General features: G+C 38.9%; 1 protein-coding gene and 1 long non-coding RNA gene across 23 annotated transcripts in view; one reads left to right on the top strand and one right to left on the bottom strand.

Annotated features, from left to right (window-relative positions):
* Positions 1-8386, top strand: part of MAP2 (microtubule associated protein 2) — a 274645-nt gene that overhangs the window by 159625 nt on the left and 106634 nt on the right. The window lies entirely within an intron of this gene.
* Positions 353-8386, bottom strand: part of LOC109390439 (uncharacterized) — a 17004-nt gene continuing 8970 nt past the window's right edge. The window contains exon 3 of the long non-coding RNA XR_002125565.1: positions 353-368. This is a non-coding gene — a long non-coding RNA (uncharacterized LOC109390439). The remainder of the gene's footprint in view (positions 369-8386) is intronic.

Consider the following 8386-nt stretch of genomic DNA (forward strand, 5'->3'; position numbering starts at 1 on the left):
CTAGAAGAAAACAAATTTTCCAGATTTGCAAAATGGCCATTCTCATTTAAAATCATATACCAAGCCTTTCCTTTAAGGAAGCATCCATTTGCTTGACACCACCACAGAGGGCCATTAGTAATAAGTTTTCTTTTTTCTTTTTTTTTTTTTTACTTTACTGGGGAACAGTATGTTTTTCTAGGACCCATAAGCTCCAAGTCAAGTCATTGTTTTCAATCTAGTTGTGGAGGGCGCAGCTCACTGGCCCATGTGGGACTCGAACCAGCAACCTTGGTGTTATGAGCACTGTGCTCTAACCAACTGAGCTAACCGGCCACCCGAGCAATAAGTTTTCAGTCTTCATGATTTCTGGCTCTTTCAGAAAATTACTTGAAGACTGTTTCTAAATATATGTCCATGGGTAAAACTATAAAAGAAATGAAGAGTTGCCAGGTATGACTACACATTTAGTTTTCAGGCACAGTGAAAGGTCAGGGTTCCTCTTGGTATTAATATGTGGAGAAAGAATAAGGAAATTGGTGTTAAAAATATAGTAGATTCACTTTGTGGACCCAATCTAATCAGAAACTAGCTTATTAGCATCCTACCTCAGTTAAGTTGGGTATATAGAGAAGCTGTAGGAAAATCTATACAGATCCCTTCTTTTGTTTTGATGTCATCATTTTGAATGTAATAAGTATGACATTTGATAATTGAGACCACGTCTATGAGTCACTTGCTTTTGCATCTATGAGGCTATCTTTCTTTCTTGGAGCTGAGTAACTGCATAATTAAATTGCCCTTTAAAGAAACAATAACAACAGCAATAAGTCAAATGCTAACTCAACTGACACATGGTAAAAAAGGTCTGTTGTTTGTGTTTTAAGGTGACCCCACAGTAAACTTAACAGCATTAATGATATTAAATGTATCCTTTGCTATTGTAGTCCTATTAAGCTTCAGCTAAATATTTTATTAGCCTTATGTGTATTTTGAAGTTTTATTTTCAATGATCAGCATCTGCCAGGTAGTATCATAAAATAAGAATCACAAAACTCATCCACTCACCAACATTGCTTATGTTACACTATATCCATCCAAGGTACATTTCCAAATAGGTGGCATTCTGCTTTCAAATAGAGTTAGGCACTACATAAACATTGGATACAAATTAGCATTTAAAACATTTTCAAAAGTTGAGGGATGTTCTCAATATTTAATGTTTGTTTTTTCTTTCAGTAGCTTAAGAGATATGTACTTAAGTACAAGGACAAACAACAGTTCCATTGACTTAGATGAATTAGTGAAGAGAGAACATAAAATTTGATTAGGGTCAGTCCCTACCAAACAGGTTTTGAAATGTGGTAAATTATTTCTTCATATCAAGTCTTCAGTGTAATACTATGTGGCCACCTTACACAGTGGGTATACTCCATTGCTAGATCTTAACAGCCTGGTACCCTTTTACTCTTTTAGTCCTGGGCTAGAAGCTTGCTGCTGAAACTTATTCATATTTCTAGCTGTCACCTTCTTATTCCCTTTGTAATCCAAACTCCTCTAACATGTTCGCTTCACTTACTGGCTCATTTTTTATCTGTCCCATTTACTTCTTAGCACTTTGATAAATGGTTTGTTTGTTTTTTTCTTTCCTTTTCACCCTACCACTTGCTGAAAATGTTTTCTGAGAGATCTTCTGTGCTACTCTTATTTAAAAATTGAGTGGTTGCCTCTTAACCTTTTGTTGAAAGACTCCTCTTTGCCACAGCAATGATGCAGTGCAAAGAATACTGAAAACTTGATTTCAGTCTTGACTCTGCCACCCACAACTGACTGTGAAACTTCTGACAAGTTATAAAACATCAAAAAACTGACAAAGATGACTGTATGCATACATCAAAAGATATTATGAGTGGCTACCCATTTCTTTTTGAAACCCCATTTTCATTAGATTCTGCAATGCTGACATGTCTTGTTTCTTCATTCCTGCTACCTTTTCCTTAGCCTGCTGCCCTCCCGTTGGTCTGTCCCAAGATTAGTGGGCTATTCCAAGACTCTTGTTCCACATATGTCTGATGAACTCATCCATTTCACTTCAAGGTTAATCTTCCCAAAACACAACTGATTTATATCTTACCTAGAGCCTCCAAGACATCTGTTACTACAGAACACATATACATTCTATACATAAACAAACAACTATTAGGATTCCAAGCCGCTTGTCATCTGGCCCCAACCTACATTTCCTGTTCTGTCTCCCATAATTCCCTGTGTGTCATCCACTTGTAGTTCTCACTGCCCATCATCCCCTGCTTCTACTCTTTTGCTTCTGTTATTGTCTCAGTTTTTTCTTTTATCATCCTCTGCTTGCCTAAATCATATGTAACTTTACAAAGCTCAACTTAAATACTATGCTCTCCTTAATAATTGAAAATCAACATCTTTGCTTTGACTCAGCATAGCCCCTGATTAGTTTTTTTCTGTACTCTCACTGTATGCTTTGTATTATAATTAATTACCATACCAGATATGATTAGATAAGCTCCTTGAAATCAGGGAGAGGGTTTCATGGATGTTTTAAAACAGAATCTAAGTAGATAGAGCATAATTCAGTATCTAATATATAGAATAGTAACAAATGAAGAAATATTCAGAATGAATATTTTGCTTGGGCTTAAACATTTTGAAAATTTGAACTTCTAACAAAAGAATGTTTACCAAATTAATTTCGATTTTAGTATTAAAGTCATTAATTAATTAACAGAGCCACTGGATCATTGACTTTTTTTTTTAGTAACAGCTATATTGATATATAATTCCCATACAAAAATTCACCCTTTTACCTGATACAATTCAGCGATTTTTTGTATATTCACAGAATTATGCAACCATCTCCACTATCTAATTTTAAAACATTTTTGTCACTCTCCCCCCAAAGAAACCCCATACCCATTAGCAGTCACTCCCCATTCCCACCTTACACAAACCATGGGCAACTGCTAACTTAGTTTTTCTCTCTATGGATTTGCCTCTTCTGGGCATTTCATGTAAATGAAGTAATACAGTATGTGGTCTTTTGTGAAAGGCTTATTTCACTCAGCATAATATTTCCAGGATTCATCCATATTGAAGCAAGTATCAGTACATTATTGCTTTTTTTTTAAAGATTTTATTGGGGAATTGGGGGAGAGGAACAGCGTTGGGGAATCGGGGAAGGGGAACAGACAAGTTGCTGTCCTTTTGTTCCTCAGTCTAGTTGCTTCACTGGCCCAAGTTGGTATTGTGATCATTGCGCTCTTCCCGGGTGAGGCAGATCAGTCGCCAGCCCCTGGACGGCCGCTCACGGCAGCTCACAAAAGCTCACGTCCGCTGCCGGCCAGCCCCACTGCAGCCTATGCCGTTGCTGGTGATTCACGGCAGCCCAGCTCCAGGTCGAGCTGTTGTTCACCATCTTAGCTGTAGAGGGCGCAGTGTCACTGGCCCTCAAGTGGGATCCGAACCGGGGCCCTGCTGCTCAGAACTGGCATCCCAAGCCAACTCATAACCAACATGCCACTTGGCCAGCCCAGTACATTATTGCTTTTTATAGCTGAATAATATTCCACCAAATAGATATGCCACATTTTGTTAACACATTCATTAGCTGATGAACATTTGGGTTATTGAATCGCTGATTTTTAAAATTGATAATTTTAAAATTATCATTGCAGTGATCATTTGCTCAAGTTCCCTCCTTTTATGCAAGTAAAACTGAAGCCTAAAGATGTATTTCTAGATCTTTACCTAGAGGGTTGTTAAGTTTATTATGTCATACATGCTAGGTTGATAAAATATGATGCAGGCATTCATTCATTCGTCTATATTGTTAATAGTCATGGAGCACAGAGTCCTAAAAATCTGGATAGCAAAAACAATTATGTTTCTTGTTTTTATGAAGCTTACAGCCTAGTGGGGAATAAACTTTTAATCAAATGATCACAGAAATATAAATGCAAAATTAGAACTATGCTGAGGGCTATGAAGGAGAGATTCAGGAATTGACCTTGACCAGGAGGACAATTTAGCTGTGATCTGTGAGTAAGTAATTATTCACTAGGCATTCAGGTGGAGCATGAGCACATGAAAAGGCCCTGTGGTTACAGAAGCATGGCACGTAGGGGAATTCCAGGAGGCCAGTGTAAGGAGAGCAGAGGGTAAGAGGAGCATGGTGTAGACCGAGGCTGGAGGTGTAAACCAGTCCGGGATGAGGAAATGGTTTTTGGCTTTTTCCTAAGAACATTGGATCATGGAAGCATTTCAATTTCAGGCAAAAAGAAAATGCATGTTGCCTTACATTTCCATCTGGGGCTTAGATGCATTAAGTAAGGTACAGCTTGCTGGGTAATGCCAAAACGTGCTGTTTTGCCAAAACCTGTGGTAGAATCTGTGGCATTGAAAGTTTGTTTTTACTGAAGTCCTTGCTACCCAAAGTAGACACTTGTGTTATTTTCACAGAATAAACAGCTCCTTGTTAGAATTCTACTATTCAATTTTGTGAAGAACCATTCTTTACAACCCTCCTATAGAATAGTCAATCAAGCCTATTTGGGAAGTCATAGAGATATAAAGGCAACATTTTTTTCCATTGCACAGTAACTCTGTAAAATCTAGAGTACAAAATTAGTTCTTTAAACTGCACATGGTTAATATCTAATTCCTTAGCCCAAATGCTTTTAACTTGAGGTCCGTTGGCTCCCAGGCAGTATATGACTGGGATCCTTGAAGATTTTGTACAAATAAAGGTCATGTCTACATGGGCGTGAATCCAAAGCTTTCGTTAAATTTTATAAAGAGTCAATCATGCACCAAAAAGCTAAACAAACAAACAAACAAACGAAAAGATTTTTTCAGGAGAGAAACAATCCATAAGTACTAGTAAAAAAATATATTTGGGCATATTTCTTAATTGTGATGCCCTGACACCCTCTTATGGATCATATTGAGTACTTACTTGTGAATGGGTAGATTCCTGGACCCACTCCACCCTCTGCAATCAGAATCCCTGGAATGGAAACCAGGACTCTGAATTTTTAACCAGAATTCTGGATGACTGTGATGTCCGCCCACCTCTGGAAAGTTCAATAGAACATAATAAATAGCAACACTCTTTCTCTGTTAAATGTTTTGACAGACCATTCCTACCAAATTTGTACTGTTTTATAATAATAACACTAGTACCATGTAACAAACACTGAATATCTGTCAGACCCTGCGTAAGAGGCTTTCTCTAGCCTATCCCTGATCCTTAAAATTGTTCTACAAGGAAGCAGATATTATTATCCACAATTTATAGATAAAAAAGTGATGGCTTGATGAAATTAAATAGCATGCCGTACAGAGGTCTAGCTGGCTCCAAAGCCATTTTTTCCACCTTGTGAAGTGGCCTTTTGCTGTAATCACTCTACTAGTTCCCACTGCAAGAAGTATCCAGAAAAAAGAAAATGAATGAGTTATATATGAGTCTAACAGCCCCAGTCAGCATCTCCTGAAACCCGTGGTCATCAACAAAATTACAGATTTATAATGAACAAAGTATAACACGAGTCTTTCTTGCTAAGCACAACTGTCTGACACTTTTCTAAAAGAAGCGTCCAGAAGTAGCACTTTACAAGCAGGGATAGTGTGAATATAAGAAAATTGCTTCCAGGTATTACAATTCAACAAGCATAGCATATAAAAGAAAACCAAATATTACATTATGTAAAGTGACCCTAAAACCTACCAGCTTGTATCACTACCAAAAAAAAAAAGAAGAGAAAAACCTCTGTGCAACCCTATAAAGGAGTTAGAAAACAGGTCTGTTGGGTTTTTTAAAAATATGAGTTTTTACAAAATTTTTGCCTAAAAGAGATGGCTCTGTGATATGTGTGCTATGTCACTTGAATTATGCTTCATTTCATTCAACACTTTCACTGGGCACTAATAATGAAGTTATTCAATAAAAAATATCCTGACAATCATCTCTATTTTATAGGCTTTTACTTGAAAAGAATTCAAACCTTTTAGGTATTTAGTTTTTTGTGTTTTTTATAGCTGAGCCATCCTGCCACCTGTAGGCAGCTCAGCAGCAACTCAGCTTGGGCTGGGCATCGAACCGCTGTTGCTCAGAGCTCACACTCTTGAGCGAGCTCTTAACCAACTGAGCCACTCAGCCAGCTCAAGAATTCAAACCTTTTAGCCAATATAATAAATACAATCAATTCTTGCAATTTTGAGAGTGACAAAATAATACATTTTATAGTTATTACCTTAGTTGTATTTAAAAAATATTTGCATTTCATGCAAGTCATCAAATTAAGAAATTTAACTTGGGGGCCGGCCGAGTGGCGCGATGGTTAAGAACTCGCTTGGGATGCCAGAGGGCCCCGGTTCGGATCCCACATATGAGGGCCAGTGACACTGCCCTCTACAGCTAAGATGCTGAACAACAGCTCAACCTGGAGCTGGGCTGCCATGAGTCGCCGGCGACGGCATAGGCTGCACTCCCTGTGGCAGTGGGTTGCCATGGGCTACCGTATGTAGCCAGCAGCCAGCGTGAGCGGCCAGCAGCCGCAGTGAGCAGCCGTCCAGAAGCCGGCGACTGATCTGCCTCGCCAGAGAAGAGCGCAATGATGGTGCCAACTTGGGCCAGTGAAGCAACGTTCTCCACAACTAGACTGAGGAGCAAGATGACAGCAACTTGTCTGTTCCCCTTCCCCCAATTCCCCAGCACTGTTCCCATGCCCCCAATTCCCCAATAAAAATCTTTAAAAAAAAAAAAAGAAATTTAACTTGGGCGACCATTTAGCCCAATTGTTTAGAAAGCAGTGCCGGTTCGATCCCCACATGGGCTGCTGAGCTGCACCCTCCACCACTAGATTGAATTAACTACTTAACTTGGAGTTGATGGGTCCTGGAAAAATACACTGTTCCTCAGTTACAAAAAAAAAAAAAAATTAACTTGACTTTTAAGGAGGCTTAATTACAATAACAATGATTTCTTTTAAAATACCTTCACAGATTATTTCTTGTGGAGGAACCAGATTTTAATTATTTAATAAAAATGACTTCATTTGTATAATGCTCAAAACCATATTTCTGGGAAATTGGAAACCAGAAATTTCCCCTGGGTCTGTTGTGACTGTTTGTTAGCTGCCATATAATGACATAAATGCTATTCCTTGTGGTTCCCACTGGAAACTGACTGTGCTATTTAGTAGGCAACTATAGCCAATAATTTGTTGAATGAGAGAACTATTAAACAGACATATTTACACTGAAACTTAGACTATTCCGTGATATGACTCGCAAGTCAATACTATAGTCAAGAACATGGTGAGAAATGAATGGTCGATGTCTTTTGTGATGAAAGTGCATGGGCTCCTTTAAGGCATAGAAACATCCTATTAGAACAAGTTTCAAAGAGAGTCTTATTTGAAGGGAGAGAAGCATTTAACTTTCTTCTGACAGAAGTTCCTAAATTTTGGTCTAGCAGTAGAGTTATATGTTTTTTCTTGCAAATGATTTAGTAGAAATCTGCATTGCAGATTTTGGTGTTATTTTAAAAGTATATCAGGATCTCTTGAGCCTGTGCTCCACTGTGATAGTCTTTAGTCAATTCCTGGAGGCTCTTGGTAAGATTGCCTTCTATTACATGGGGTCTCAGCCCCCTGTTACAGTCACCAGGAAATCTCCAAAGAACCAGTGAGAGCATTTTTAGAGCTTGAAGAGGACTTGCTGTGCAGAGGGAAAACATATTCAGTTCATGCTAACTAGATAGAGACCCCCAAAACATGAGGCAAAGAGAGTCACAAATGGCTTCCAGCCTCCTTTTTAACTGTTTCCCCCCCCTTTTTTTTAGCTTCATGAGTTTGCTTTTAACTGAATGACTCTCAGTTTAGCATTACATAAAAAAAAAACAGGGTGGATGTTGAGATGAACAAAGTAAAATCATAAATAAATTAGGCAAAGCCAAGCCACACCGCTGTACTGTAGGGTCTGTACTCCTTCACTGAGAAGGTGGTTCTAAAATCCTTAAAGTCAAAGTCCCTGCTAAGGGCGACATGAGGCAAGTCCTTAGGAGAAGGGTGCACTCACAGAGCAGGCTGCTGGACCTCACTGTGGGAAGATCCCAGGAGGTGGGCGCAGTCAGCGTGAGCAGGGGAGAGTGGCCCCCCACATGGGGTTAGATCACTCTAGGACTCCAAGTGTAACTTTTTGTAATGTGATGGTTGGGAGCCACGATTTTAAAAGATAATACGTTTTTGAAGCCTCAATAATTCTGTCTAAAGGCTGATAAATGTTAATTGGGCTAAAGCAGCTCTTCAAAACTGTTCTGCGAGTCTGAGGGTGAAACCCTCCCCCTGAAGGAAACTTCTGTGCCTGCAAATAC

The sequence above is a fragment of the Hipposideros armiger genome, unplaced genomic scaffold (genome assembly GCF_001890085.2).
Source record: "Hipposideros armiger isolate ML-2016 unplaced genomic scaffold, ASM189008v1 scaffold_268, whole genome shotgun sequence".
NCBI lineage: Eukaryota > Metazoa > Chordata > Mammalia > Chiroptera > Hipposideridae > Hipposideros > Hipposideros armiger.